The 16129-nt window shown below is 42.1% G+C and overlaps 1 pseudogene; it reads right to left on the reverse strand.

The window, feature by feature from the left end:
* The window catches only part of LOC105516832, a 41481-nt pseudogene extending 28206 nt beyond the window's left edge, over positions 1-13275 (reverse strand).
* Positions 13276-16129: the final 2854 nt, after the last annotated feature.

A 16129-nucleotide genomic window follows, 5' to 3' on the forward strand; every position in this document is an offset into this window, starting at 1 on the left:
GCTGAGGTGGCTAAGGGAGTGCTGGCATCACCCCACTCCTAAACCCAGACTGCACAGCTCACAGCTCTAAAGGAGACCCCTTTCCTCCACTTGAGAAGAGAAGGGGAAGAGTGGTGAGGTCTTCATCTTCCATCTTGGATACCAGCTCAGCCACAGCAGGACAGGTCACCAGGCAGAGTTGTGAGGCTCCCCCACCCCGCATTCCAGGCCCTAACTCCCAATCCCCAATGACATTTCTAGACACATCCTGGGTTACAAGGCCCCAGTCCTGCCAGCATTCATCATCTGCCAACTGAAGACCCCTTTGGCCCTGAATAACCAGCAGTGATACCCAGGTACTATGTCAAGGGCCTTAGTGAGCCACTGAGACTTGCTGGCTTCAGGGGAGACTCAGCACATTCCCAGCTGTGGTGGGCCACAGGCCAGACTCCTTCTGCTTGAGAAAAGTAAAGGGGACTTCATCTTGCACCTTAGACACTAGCACAGCCACAGCGGGGTAGAGTACCCAGCGGGCTATTAGCGTCCCTAATTCCGGGACTTGATTCTTGAATGGCATTTATGGACCTGTCCTGGGTCAGAGGGAGGGAAGCCCACTGCCGTAAAGGGTGAGTCCCAGGCCAGGCAGCATTCACCACCAACCGAGTCGAGAGACCTGGGGCCTTACGGGAACATCAGCAATAGTCTGGCAGTAGTCCTTGTGGCCTGGGATGGTGGTAGCTATGGGGTGAGGCTCCTCCACTTTTGGGAAGGGGACAGAAGAGTGAGAAGGACTGTATCTTGTGGTTTGAGTGTCAGCTCAGCCACAATACAACAGAACATCAGGTAGACGTCTAAGGCTTTGGCTCTAGTCCCTGACTTCAGGACACCTCTGGATCCACCTGGAGCCTGGGGGACCTCATCACCCTGAAGGGAAAGACACAGGCCTGGCTGGCTTTGCCACTTGCTGATTGTTAAGCACCAGGTTCTTGAGCAAATATAGGCAGTAGCCAGGATGTGGTTACAGTAGGCCTTGGGTGAGACTCAGTGGTGTGCTGGCTTCAGGTCTGACCCAGTACAGTCACAGTGGTGGTGGCCACAGGGGTGGTTGTGTCACTCCACCCCCAACTTTAGGCGACTCAGAAGAGAAACTCTGCTTGGGAGAAAGTAAGGGAAGAGAACAAGAGTCTCTGCCTGGTAATCCACAGAATTCTCCTGGATCTTGCCGAAGACCATAAAGGCAGTACCTCTATGAGTCTGCAAGAACCATAGTGTTACTGGACTTGGAGTGCCCCCTAAAGCAGGTACAGCTTAGATCACAACACTCAAGTCTCTTCAAATATCTGGAAAGCCTTCCTAAGAAAGACGAGTACAAACAAACCCAGACAGTAAAGACTACAAGTAAGTACCTAACTCTTCAATGCCCAGACACAGATGAACACCTACAAGAATCAAGACATTCCAGGAAAAAAATACCTCACCAAATGAACTAGATAAGGCACCAGGGCTCTTCCTGAAGAAACAGCAATACATGACCTTTCAGATAGAGAATTCAAAATAGCTGTTTTGAGAAAACTCAATAAAATTCAAGGCAACACAGAAAAGAAATGCAGAATTCTATCAGATAAATTTAACAAAGAGACTGAAATAAAAATAATCGAGCAGAAATTATGGAGGTGAAAAATGCAATTGGCATACTGAAGAATGGAATAGAGTCCATTAATACCAGAATTAATCAAGCAGAAGAAAGAATAGTGAGCTTCAATACAAGCTATTGGAAAATACACACTCAGAGAAGAAAGAAAAAACAATGAAACATGTCTACAGGATGTAGAAAATAGCCTCAAAAGGATAATTCTAAGAGTTATTGGTCTTAGAGAGCAGGTAGAGAAAGAAATGGGGGTTGCAAGTTCATTCAAATCCTCCTTAAGGTTAGGTCATATGTTAGGTATCAAAACAAGTCTTCAAACATTCAAAAAAACTGAGATAATACCAAGCATCTTCTCTGACCAAAGGAGAATAAAACTAGAAATCAGTAAGAGGAATTTTGGAAACTACGCAAATATATGGAAATTAAACAATATGCGCCTAAAGGACCAGTGAGTCAATGAAGAAATTAAGGAGAAAATTGAACAATTTCTTGAAACAGATGATAATGGAAATACAACACAGCAAAACCTATGAGATATAGTAGAAGTAGTACTCAAAAGAAAGTTTATAGTTATAAGTGCCTACATCAAAAAGAGGAAAAACTCCACATAAATAATCTAACAATGCATCTTAAAGAACTAGAAAAGCAAGAGCAAATCAAACCCAAAATTACAAGAAAATAAATAATAAAGATCAGCACAGACATAAATAAAACTGAAATGAAATACAAAACATCAATGAAACAAAAGGTTGTTTTTTAAAAAGTTAAACAAGATTGACATAGCCAAACTAAAAAAAAAAAAAAAGATACAAATAAAATCAAAAATGAAAAAGGAGACATTACAACTGATATTGTAGAAATTCAAAGAATTTGATTCCTAGTATCACTGGTAGATAGTATAAGCAACTATATACCAATAAATCAGAAAATCTAGAAGAAATGGACAAATTCCTAGATATATACAACCAATCAAGACTGAATCAGGAAGAAATCTAAAACCTGAACGGACCAATAAGAAGTAACAATGTTGAAGCTATAATAAAAAGTCTCCCAGTAAAGAAAAGCTCAGGACTGATGGTTTCACTGCTGAATTTTTACCAATCCTCCCCAAACTATTCCAAAAAATAGAGGAGGAAGGAATACTTCCAAACTCATTCTACAAGACCAGTATTACCCTGATATCAAAATCAGACAAAGACACATCAAAACAAAACAAAATAAAACAAAAAAGAAAAGAAAAAAAAAAGAAAGAAAACTACAGGCCAATATCTCTGATGAATATTGATTCAAAAATTCTCAACATTACCAAACCAAATTCACTAACATATTAGATCATTCATCATGATCAAATGTAATTTATCCCTGGGATGCAAGGATGGTTCAACATACATAAATCAATGTGACATATCATAATAGAATGAAGGATAAAAATCATATGATCATTTCAATTGGTGCTGAAAAGGCATTTCATAAAATTCAACTTCCCTTCATGATGAAAACTCTCAAAAAGCTGGGTACAGAAGGAACATATCTCAACATAATAAAAGCCATATACAGCAGACCAATAGCTCTTATCATACTGAATGCAGAGAACTCAAAGTCTTTCCTGTAAGATTTGGAATACAAGGATGCCCACTTTCACGACTGTTATTCACCACAGTACTATAAGTCCTAGCTAGAGCAATCAGACAAGAGAAGGATATAAAGGGTATCCAAATTGGAATGGAAGAAGTCAAGTTATCCTTATGTGCAGATGATGTGATCTTATATTTGAAAAAAACCTAAAGACTCCACCCAAAAACTATTAGAAGTGATAAATTCAGTCAAGTTGCAGAATACAAAATCAATATATAAAAATCAGTAGCATTTTTATATGACAATAGTGAACAATCTGAAAAAAAATAAGTACCCCCTTTTAAAATAGTTACACATAAAATTAAATACCTAGGAACTACCCAAAGAAGTGAAAGATTACAATGAAAACTATCAAACAGTGATGGAAGAAATTAAAAAGAACACCAAAAAAAGGAAAAATATTCCATGTTCATGGAATGGTAAAAGCAATTTTGTTAAAATGTCGATACTACCCAAAGCAATCTACAGATTCAATGCTATCATAAGGAAAAAGAACAAAACTGGAAGAATCACATTACCTGACTTTAAAATTCTATTACAGAGCTATAGTAACCAAACTGCAGGGACTGGCATAAAAACAGACACATAGACCAATGCTAAAGAATAGAGAACCAAAAAACAAATCCCCACACATACAGTGAACTCATTTTCCACAAAGGTGCCAAGAATAAACACTGGGAAAAAGATAGCTTCTTCAGAAACTGGTGCTGGGAAAACTGGATATCTATATGCAGAAGAAGGAAACTAGACTCCTATCTCTTGCTATACACACAAATCAAATCAAAATGAAGACTTAAATCTAAAACCTCAAATTATAAAAAACCCTTAAACTATAAAACTACTACAAAAAAAATTAGGGTTTTCTCTAGAACATTGGTCTGGGCAAAAACTTATTGAGTAATACCCTACAAGCACAGACAACCAAAGCAGAAATGGACAGACGGGATCACATCTAGTTAAAAAGCTTCTTCATAGCAAAGGATACAATCAATGAAGTAAAGAGACAACCCATGGAATGGGAGAAAATATTTGCAAACTACCCATCTGACAAGAAATTAATAACCAGAATATACACGGGGCTGCAAACAACTCTATAGGAAAAAATCTAATAATCAAAAAATGGGCAAAATATTTGAATAGCCATTTCTCAAAAGAAGACATACAAATGGCAAACAGGCATATGAAAAGGTGCTCAACATCATTGATCACCAGAGCAACGCAAATCAAAACTACAATGAGATATCATCTCACCCCAGTTAAAATGGCTTGTATCCAAAAGACAGACAATAACAAATGCTGGCGAAGATGTCAAGAAAAGGGAACTACAGTGGGCATGGTGGCTCATGCCTGTAATCCCAGCACTTTTGGAGGCCAAGGGGGGTGGATCACTGGAGGTTGGGAGTTCGAGACCAGCCTGACCAACATGGAGAAACCCCATCTCTACTAAAAATACAAAATTAGCTGGGCGTGGTGGCACATCCCTATAATCCCAGCTATTCAGGAGGCTGAGGCAGGAGAATTGCTTGAATCCGGAAGGCGGAGGTTGTGGTGAGCTGAGATCGTGCCATTGCACTCCAGCCTGGGCAACAGGAATGAAACTCTGTCAAAAAAGAAAAAGAAAGAAAAGAAAAGGGAACCATCCTACACTGTTGGTGAGAATGTAAATTAGTAAAATAACTATGGAGAACAGTTTGGAAGTTCCTCGAAAAACTAAAAATGGAGCTACCATATCATCCAGCAATCCCACTCCTAGGTATATATCCAAAAAGAAGGAAAATCAGTATATTGAAAAGATACCTGCACTCCTACGTTTATTTGCAGGACAGTTTACAATAGCTGGGATTTCGCAGCAACCTAAGTGTCCATCAACACAAAAATGGATAAAGAACACATGAGACTTATACACAATGGAATACTATTCAGCCATAAAAAAGAATGAATCATTTGCAACAGCATGGATGAAACTGGGGATCATTCTGTTAAGTGAAATAAGCCAGGCACAGAAATACAAACATTGCATGTTCTCACTTATTTGTGAGATCTAAAATTCAAAACAATTGAGCTTATGGAGATAGAGGGTAGAAAGATGGTTACTACAGGCTAAAAGGGAAGTCGGAGGGGGGGACAGTGAGGGGAAGGTGGGGATGGTTACTTAGAAAGAATGAATAGAAACTATCAGTTGACAGCACAACAGAGTGACTATACTCAATAATAACATAATTGTACATGTTAAAAGAACAAAAAGAGTCTAATTGGATTGTTTATAACACAAAGGATAAGCACTTGAAGAGAAGGATACACTATTCTCCATGGTGTGATTATTTCACATTGCATGCCTGTATCAAAACACCTCATGTAACCCATAAATATATAAACCTACTATGTACCCACAAAAATTAAAAATAAAAAAATAAAAAGATAGAAATGATCAAATACCTAGAATGCAGTCAAAAGGTCAAGCAGTATGAGATCAGAGAGGTGTCAACTGGATTTGAGAACATGGAAGTCTTTGGTAATCTTGAGCACAATTTTCATGGTGAAGTTAGACTAGAAGTGTTACTGGGATGCCAAGAAGTACAGACCGTCTGTCTGTGACTATATATAACTCTTTTGAAAAGTTCTGTGTGAAAAGAAAGGAGCACTAAAAATGAAGCCAGCCATCTTTTAATTCTTATGGATTGGGCTGTCAGTCTCTTCACCCTCTAGAGTCTTTTTTTTTTTTTTTTTTAATGAATCTAAGCATGCCTTTACTCAATTCAAAAAAACCTCTGCCGGCTCTTTGTTGCCCTTAAAATGAAATCCTAAACGTGGTAATATAACATGGATTCATAATTTAACTCCAATTACCTCTCTTGCCTCAGAGCCCTTGTGGGTAAACTCTCAATTTCACAAGCTCTTTCAAACCTCCATGTAACACGCTGGTCAGGCTGCCAGAAGTGTCTTCCTTCTCCACCTGGTAAGCTTGTATTTACATCCCATGACTCAGCTCAGATATCCTCCTCACCAGTACCATGTCGGGTACTTACACATCATTCACATCTGCACCTCCCCAGTCTTTATTCCTTTAAGCCAGAAACATGGGTATCAGCCTTGACTTCCACATCCACTCATGTCTCATCCCCCATAACCACTTGACCACCAAGGCCCAGCTATTCTACTTTCTCAATAAGCTTCTACTCCACTCTAGAACCCTCCATATTCCCATTCTAGACCCCTCCATATCCCCACTCTAGATCCCTCTGTGTCCCCATTCTAGACCTCTCCATATTCCCATTTTAGACCTCTCCATATCCCCACTCTGGACCTCTCCATATTCCCCACACACCCCCATATCTCCACTCTAGACCGCTCCATATCTCCCACTCTAGACCCCTCCATATCCCCCTCTAAACCTCTCCATATCCTTACTCTAGAACCCTCCATATCCCCACTCTAGACCCCACCATATCCCCACTCTAGACCCCTCCATATCCCTACTCTAGACTCCTGCACATTCCCACTCTAGACCCCTCCACATCCCCACTCTAGACCCCTCCACATCCCCACTCTAGACCCCTCCACATCCCCACTCTAGACCCCTCCATATCCCCACTCGAGATTTCTCCATATCCTTACTCTAGACCCCTCCATATTCCCAGTCTAGACCCTTCCGTATCCCCACCTCCCTATTCCATCTCCCTCCATTTGTTTTCCACACAGCAGCCAGAATGAACCTTTAAAAACACAAAGCAAGTCATATTCACCCCAAAATAAAAACCCCTCAATGGCTTTTCATGCTCTTACAAAATGATTCACTGGTTGACACAGCCCTGCACTGTGCCCTGCCATCCTCTCTACCCTGGCTTCCTAGGCCTCTCCCAGCACTGTGTTCTGGCCACATTGACCTTGCAGCTCCTTAAACCCACTGAGTTCCTGAACCTGTTCCCCCATCTCTGCCACCCCTTTCACCTGCCACTCCTTTCACCTTTTAGACCCAAATTCGAATGTCATTTCCTCAGGAAATAAGCACAGAACAGCAACCTGACCCAGTCTCAGGACACTCTGAAATTCTTCATGGTGCTCACGGCCGCTTCCAATCGCATCTGCATCCTTATGTGACTACTGCATAAAGCTTCACCTCCCACCTGTAGACTGGCAGCTCCCCGAAAAGGGTGTTGGTTTTGTGCAGCAGTCATACCCCAGCCTCAACTGAGAACCCAGCACTCCACACTTATTGAATCAATAGGCAAATGAAAACCCTCATAATTTGACCTTCTCTAGTCACTGACCAGAATCTGAGTCCTCAACATGGAGAGTAAATGTAATCAGGCTCCTCTTCCTTAACAGGAACTCTTACCAGTTCCCGGTACTTGTCTTTCCACCAACTTCTATACCCACAGAGATTGGCACCCTCTCTCCTAATTTCCTGAATTCATCAGTTATCCCTTCACCTTCAAATGCTTTGACTGACAGACTATTTTAAAGCAAGAGAAACATAAGGGAGTTATTTTGGTCCTGGACAGAAACCAGTTCTTTAGATTTATATTGCTTGGCTTAAAACTGAACACCCAGGGTTAAATGTTCTTGCATGCAATTAGAGATTGTCCATAAGATGTCAGAAGTGGTGTCTGAGGCACTCTGCTTCTTTATCAAGTATGTAAACTAAGCTTAGCAAAATCTGGTTAGCTGACTAATGGTATAGAAACAGGAAAGTACTTTCGAAACTACAAAACACCAAGCAACATTATTAACATTATGATCATTGCATTAGCCAGTCTTCCAGTTACTAGAAGAATATAAGTCCATTTTTACATGGCTAAAAGTAGCCTTCTTCAGTGAATACACTTATATATAGAAAATCCAAAAGAACTATCTGTATCAGGCACTATCTGATAGAAGATTTATCTGAAAAAAATTTTAAATCATACCTATTAATATGAATCCAGGTGTGGGCTTTCTTTCTCAGGTAAGGGGCAAAGGGTCTGCTTGTACAAGTGGAAATAACTGCCAAAAAGGCTGAATGGCAGGAACCCATTCCCTAGGGATCCGGGAAGCAGCCTCAGAAAACACCTTCTCTGACCAGATAGCTCCTTGAAGAAAATGTGTATTAGTTAAATGAGTGCATACATCATCATCATGGTATACAAACTTCTTCACTTTCTTTCCTTTCCTCTTTCTGTCCTTTTAGACTCAAATATACCAACCATAAGCATTAGCATCCATAACTTTTAAGTCAGTTTCTAAATATACACAAACCAAATTAAGAATCCCCTACCTCTTGTTAACATTTGGGGATACTAGGTAAAAGACAAATAGGAATGCTTCATACTGTACTATTTTTGTTAACTTTTCTGTGAGTTTGAAATTATCCCAAATGATTTAAAACTTTTTTTTAACTTAAAAAAGATTATCCTATCATTGAATATTTTAAAATATCGCCATGACCAAGTTTACAGTTTGAATTTTAAAGCTGGGTCTAACAAAGACCAGAATTACTTCAATTCATCCAAAGTTTCTGGCCACAAAGTGATTTTTATCAACTTACCTTCCTATCTGACATGCTCAGTTGCAAGTGCTATCTGGTCAAACACTCCAGAATCATCGAACACTACCCAGCTCCTGCAGGGGCAACTGATGTTCCTTCAGCTCGAGGAGCTCTTTTATATACTCCAAGGTGAAAGTCCTCGCTCAAGATTCACAGAGGTATGGCTCAGCAAGCTGTACCACTGCCTTCAAGGCTGAAATGTCCACATCTGTCACCTAAAATGTAAAATAATGTGACTTAACATGTGGAAATCAAAATTAAGCTCCACATATAAAACACTACTAACAGGGTGATTTTTTAAAAGCATGCAATAGGGGCAGGGATTCTTCTTCCATTGTGGAAGCCTATCCTTCCATAAAGGATAAACAAGAGAGGCCTAGCTTTTAGCCTCATGGAACTTACATTGTAATCAAGGGAGTAAATAAACAAGATAGTGATGAGTAGGTGACAGAGAGTAACTAGCAGGGTGGTGATCTGGTTTTGCTGGGATGGCCAGGAGAAGTCACCTGAGTTGAGAATAAAAAGGAAGCAGCCATCTAAAGAGCACAGAAGATGCAAAAGGCCTGTGGCAGAGATGGGCTTGGCCACTGAAAGAGCAGAAAGGCAGTCCTTCTTGCTAGAGCCAAAGGGAGGAAATTGGGAGTGGGGGAGAAACAATAGGAGATAAGGTGGGAGAGAAAGGCAAAAAGACCAGGACACATAGAGCATCAGGCGCTTGGATTTTACAAGTTCTCCAGCACAATGAGAAGCCATAAAGCCAACACGGAGCCCTTGGTAAATGCAATGCATTAGTAGTTTTAAGCAGAGAAATTGCACACTTCTTTTAAAACAATGACTTTGACTGCTTTTAGAGAAGTGACGAGGGCAGGAGGGGCGGGCACTATCATAACCCAATGAAAAGGCCTGAACTTCAACTGAAGATATTGGCATAATCCAAAACTTAAAAACTCACAAGGAAGAGCTGCAACCCACTGCCTCGTTCATAATCACTGCAGTATGCAATGCCATTTACTAAAGGAGCTGCAAAAAAACTTGTATTCACACTCCTTGGTTTAACATTTTAGCTTAACAGGGCTTTTTGTGGTTCAGTTAACAAACACTGTGAACAACTCACAGCTGTAATTGGAGTGCAAATTTAATGTAAAAGGCCCAGTCATTTGAAAAACAAGATTGTTTTTACTTTCTGCAAGGAGACACATTATCAAGAGATTAACCACATACCTACAAATTTACTAGGCAAAAATGGGATAGTTTTAAAATGCCTCTTTGGTTTGAGCTACTTAATGGGCTACAACTCAGAAGGTAAAAAATTAATGGAAACTGTTGACTTCATAATTAGGCCTCCTCATTTTTTAAACGATCTCAAATATTTCCTCCACTTCATAGGTTTATAATCCAGTTCCCCTTGTCAAAGGACACTGAAACTTAAGCCACTTGAATTCCCTGGTAGCTCCTCCTCAATTGCCTTTAAAACACTTCCTACACCATGGCAATTAGATGTGAAAAACATGCTATTTCAATCAGCTCATAAACTTTAATTACAAATAAGCACTTTGGCTCTAAGAGTCTGAAGTAAAGTGCTTATAGCTTGAGACAAATGTCTTAACAACAAAATTAACTTCACCTCAAGCAGCACCTTGAGCACATTATGTGCCAGACTGCACGCCATCCAGATGGCTCAAGGACCTTCTCCAAAAACTCAGCTGTGAATTTCCGTGCCTCAGAGGCCTTGCCGTCAGCTACAAACAAATTAAACACAGTAAGAAGTGAGAATGCAGAAAGCAGAGGAAAGTTAATAAATCCACTTAAATCCATTTTCTCAGAACCAACAATCTGAGGGACTGAGATAGGCAATCTACTTATAAACTAAAAAGATAAAAGGGGCAAAAAAGGCCGGGCACGGTGGCTCACGCCTGTAATCCCAGCACTTTGGGAGGCCTAGGTGGGCAGATCACTAGAGCTCAGGAGTTCGAGACCAGCCTGGGCAACATGGCAAAACCCTCTCTCTAGAAAAAACACAAAAATTAGCCAGGTGTAGTGGTGCATGCCTGTAGTCCCAGCTGCTCAAGCGGCTGAGGTGGGAGGATGGCTTGAGCTGAGAAGCAGAGGTTGCAGTGAGCCAAGATCATGCCACTGCCCTCCAGCCTGGGTGACAGAGCAAGACTCTATCACAAAAAAAAAAAAAAAAACCCAGAAAAGAAACAAAAAAAGAGAACCTACTCACCTAAAGTGTAGTCTTGATAGGCCCTGGATTACTCACAGAGCAAAAGTTGATTTGTTTGGAAAATTTCTAGGTAAAGTGGCTTTTTTCCTTCTGGAATAAAACTTTGTAAACTAGAACCTGGCTTATCAAGACAGCTACGACCACTGAGTGAATCTTCATTTTGAAAGAAACCTAAAAAAACCACAAAAAATAAGCAGACATAAGTATCCCAGATACTTCCAGTGCTCGTAGAGTGCTTCTGTCTTCACACCCTTGCTTGAAATTCCAAACCAACAAGGATTTGAGTATGAATGCTCTACTTTTATCTCTATTATTGTCAGAACAGCTTTACAAACTTAAAAATATCTCAGAATCCAAGTTCTACTTAAAAGCAGTAAGAGCTTAAGACCTTTCACAAGTTAGGTTTTTGTTGTTATGTGGGGATTTGGGGGAAAGCAGAGAAATAACGTTGTTTTTTAATCCAGTGGAAACCACCTAAGTTCTTCTAGGGATCTTTACTATAGTTAGCAAGTTATAAAAGTCAAGTATCTGTTATTTTTTTCCCTCCCAAACACTGCCATAAAGCAGCATTAAGAGAGCTGATTTCCTATACTCCCTCTCCAATGGGTTGAAACCTCTTTATTTTCTACAATATCAGTCTGCCAATGGCTCCTCAATAAACAGGGATGAGAGATTCTTAATAATGCATAAGGTTTACTTCACTAAGACTACTACTAGGTTCCTCCTCATTAATTTCAATGACTGTGTCTAAGGAAAAGATGAGAAAATGCAAATCACATTAGGTTTGGGCTGTATGTAATTATGTTTCATAAGGCATGATTCAGCCAGTGGCATATCTAATTCTGTGTAATAAGATGTTTTTAAAAAAACGAAATGACTACTAAATAAGCAATGCTGAGGGTAGCACTTAGACTGGCAGAGTAGTTTCCAAAGGCAGTTTCAAGGAAGGTGTCTGAGACGGTAATTAGCAGCAGTCTTTCTTCCCCCACCACCTTTGACTTTCTCCTTTCCCTTTCCCTTTCTCCTTCCTTCCATTCCTTTGTCCTGGCTCAGGCCTCTAGAATTACTTGATCCCACAGATGAGATGATCAAAGCAGGCAAGGGTCTACTACTGTTCACAAACACTGACGCGCATGAGCCTTAAAGGGCATCAACACCTTACTGGCTGTGTGACAATCTCTCTGTGCCTCAGTTTTCTTGCCTATAAAGAGAAGATAAAAACAGTATGCCTACTTCAATTAAGAGAATTAAATAAATTACTTGTTAACCATTTACTACAGTGCCAATTACACAGTATATATGTATATTTGTTAAATATACCTTACTTCAGCACCACTCTTTACAGCCATTTTGTTTTTCCAGTTTTACCGAAGTAAATAAAAACATTGTATAATCTAAGGTGTACAATGTGATGTTTTGATATACATTATGAAATGATTGCCACCATAAAGCAAATTGACATTTCCATCACCTTGCATTTGTGTGCTTAGAACACTTGTTTCATTCTTGGCAGATTTAAAGTACACATTAGTGTCATTAACTAGTTACCAAGCTGCACACTAGATCCCCAGAACTTACTCAACTTTGTACCCTTTGACCCGCATCTTCCCCATTTCTCCCACTTGCAGGCCCTAGCAAGCACCGCGCTGCTTTTTCTCTCAGTTCTGCTTTATTTTCCACATAGGTGATATTATTTAGAATTTTTCTTTCTTTACAGCCACTTTAAAAATATTCCGCTTCGCACATTGTTTCACTGCGTCTTCACCACAAGGGCAGTCACTGGCTCCGTCTTTAGATGGGAAAACTGCGGCCCGGAGACTTTCGCTAATTGGAAAGGTGGGTCAGTGGTGGAATTAAGTCACACTTATGTCTTCTCACTTCGCGGCGGCTCTTTCCACTACACGATACAACTGAACGTGTTAAAAGTAAAAAACGAGATCCAGTTTAAAATGTCGGGGGGGGGGCGGGGGGGGAGGAATCTGCCCGAGGAGTCAGGAGGCAGAAAGGACCGAGAACGAGGGGACCCCGTTCCATTTCTGGACCCCGTCCGTAGGCTGCTCGCCAGACTTGGGATCGCTCTGCCCTGGGCGATCAGGACAGCTGCGTGGGCCCAGGGTTCCAGCTGCCTTTTTCTTCGGGAGAGCGAATGGCTCGAATCTCCGCGGAGATGGAGCTGGAAAATTGGAGCCATCGCTCCACAGCTCGCGGCAGTTCCTTGAAGCCCACCCAGGTGGGGAGTCCCTGACGCAGCCCAGCTCCCTGCATTTTCGGGGAAGCTGAGGCAGAGAGGGAAGCCCCGCCCCTGGTCCTTCCCGACCCCGACGTCCTGGCCCGCCGGGTACCGAGGCCCCGGCCCGGGCGCCCCACGAGGATCCCGACGCCCAGGCCTCGCTCGAGAGCGGCTCCTGGCCCAGCCCGGCGGGCGTTCACCTTCCTCCCAGACACTGGCGCCTCCCCGGCCGCCCAGGTGCACGCGACCCCGAGTCTCCGTCTCCCGGCAGCCCAGTCACTCACTTCAAATTCCCGCGGACGGTCCCCTGGACAGTGACGCGACGGCGCGGCGCCTCTGATTGGACGGGCGGCCGAGCTCGTACCCTTGAGAGCCCCGCTCCGCCGCCCCCGCCGAGCGCCCCCTCCCGGCAGGCGGACTGCTGCTCTCGCTTAAGCTCTGGCGTGGGGCTGCGCGGGACCAATGGGAGCGAAGTTGAACGGGGACATCATTGGAGATGATTTTTGAAAAATGAGCAAGCCATGCCTGGAATGAGAGAGAGTGGGAAATACACTGGATTGAGAGTCAGAAGACATGGTGTTTAGACAGGCTTTGGCCATTCTTAGGGGCACTGCCTTGGGCAAATCATTTCCCCTTTCAGGCGCACCTCACCTGTGCCAGGATGCTGCCCACCCCCCCCTCCATGGCCAGAAAATTCCACCACCAAAATCAGTCTCTCTCTCTCTCTCTCCTCTCAACACACACAACCACACGCACACGCACAGTGTATTTTCAAAGAATGTCAAATGTAGTATTTTTTTTATTATTGATCAAAGGCAGCTGTAGCTTCCAATAATGGCTAACATTTACTGAGCACTGTGTGCGAGACACCCTCCTGCATGCTTTACCTGAATTATCTTATTTAATCTTCAAAAACCATCCCGTGAGAGAGGAACTATTATTATACCTATTTTACAGAGAATGGAGTCAACGAGAAGTGAAGTGACTTCTCCAATCTCACTAGGTAAAGCCAGGAGGCGAAACCAGACAGACTCCAGAAGAAACCCTTTAGTGTCTCTGCCAGGCCCTCACTGCCAGGCTAATGAGAGCAGCCTGAGATAGCCCATGTCACCAGGACACCAGGCAGGGTGAGTCCACAGGAGGCCAGGAGCCTGGACATGACACCCAGTGCAGCCTTGTCATGGGGAAACATTTTCACTTACTTCTTGGAAGGAAAACCTGAGCTACAATCTCTCAGATCCCCTACAGCTGAAATAAAATGGAGCCAGGAGAGGTGACTGTGGAAACCTGCACTTAATTCAGCTAGCTTTGCCAGGAAACAAGATTTCTTTGACTTGTGTGTGGAGTCTGACCTTACATTTATTTGTTCACTGAACAAATATTTATTGAGCACCATAAGGTGAAAACACAGAAAACAATAAAATGAGGACTAACAACGGGGCTTGAGGACTAAGGTAGCTTTTTCATAATTTTTCCCTTCAACCCTCCCGCCCATAAACCTCACAAGTGGCAGCACTTCTCCTTACCCATTTTCATTATCACTGGAGACAACACAGCTCACTTCTTATTCAATTACCAAATATTTCTTCAAACATCAAGATATTACTCAAACCAGTGCTTCTAGAAAATTATTTGAAAGAAACAGGAGGCCACAGGGTCAGACAAAATACCAATGCTATTGCAAACTCCGTTAAGGAGAAACTATTGATTACATGAGATACATTTGCTAGACACAGCCCTTCTCATTTCCAAACCTGTGTCACCACATATTCACTACTTGTTCAGATTCTATCAGAGGTTTTTACAGTGTCTCCCTAAGTGATGACCTGTTCAATGCACATATTTCTTGGGAGTTTTCTTTCCCTGCCCCTCCATATCCTAAAGAAACTATTTTTCTTCTTCCTCCTTTTCAATCTCTTCCCTTGTAGCCTATCACAACCTTCTACTTGCCCTAAGGTGGACATCACCTACTGCTATTCTGACTTTTTTATATCTTTGCTCTTTTTATCACTACTGGGTCCTTACCCTCTGTTTAAACATGGGCTCACAAATATCTGCGCCACTCCTAAAACCTTCCCAAAGCCCAATTTCAACCTTGAAAAACTGTCCTCTGGCTTCCCTTCTTGGTAGCCCCAAACTTTTCAGTACAGTGCCTCCCTCTCCTGCTTTCTTGAAGGCCAGCAGCCCCTCCTGAGTCCCCCAGCCTCCACCCCACAGCACTGACGTGGCTGACCACCCACCCCTGTGCTCTTTCCTCACTTGCCCTCTGTGTCCTCTCCCTTGATCTCCATTCTAGTTCTCTGACTACAGTAGTACCTGGGTCAACTGTGGTCTGAAAAGATTGAATAAAAAATTCCAGAAATAAATTATAAGTTTCAAATTGTGAGCTGTTCTGAGTAGCAACACTCATTCCTTTGTCCAGAAGTGCCCACGCTGTATACACTACTCATCTGGTAGTTGCTGTCACGGCCAAAGGAAAACTTCTCCTTCACACTTGAAGGTTTGCTGAAAATCAACCAACAAAAGGCAGATTAATAAGAGAAAAGGCATACAAATGTATTCACATGCACAGGGTTGGGGATATTACACAGCATGACCGCACCATGCAGTGGGGTAGAGATGGTTGTATACCCTTCTTCTTAGGGCAAAGGGAGGTGAGGAAGTATAGATGACTGGGGGGGGGGAGGAAATTATTTGTGGGGAGAATTCCATGGGCTTAAAGAACATACAATGACCTGGGACAAAATCTGTTGAGCCCACAGAGCAGGCAACGGTTTATGACAAAAGTCTATCTAGGGGTATTGAAAAACTCCAGTCTTTCTTCCTGCAATATATAAATTCAGTTAATGAAAATTCAGGGAAGAAACCCAAGGTTTCTTCTCTGGTGAA

Source organism: Colobus angolensis, unplaced genomic scaffold (assembly GCF_000951035.1).
Source record: "Colobus angolensis palliatus isolate OR3802 unplaced genomic scaffold, Cang.pa_1.0 Scaffold291, whole genome shotgun sequence".
In the NCBI taxonomy this organism is placed as follows: domain Eukaryota; kingdom Metazoa; phylum Chordata; class Mammalia; order Primates; family Cercopithecidae; genus Colobus; species Colobus angolensis.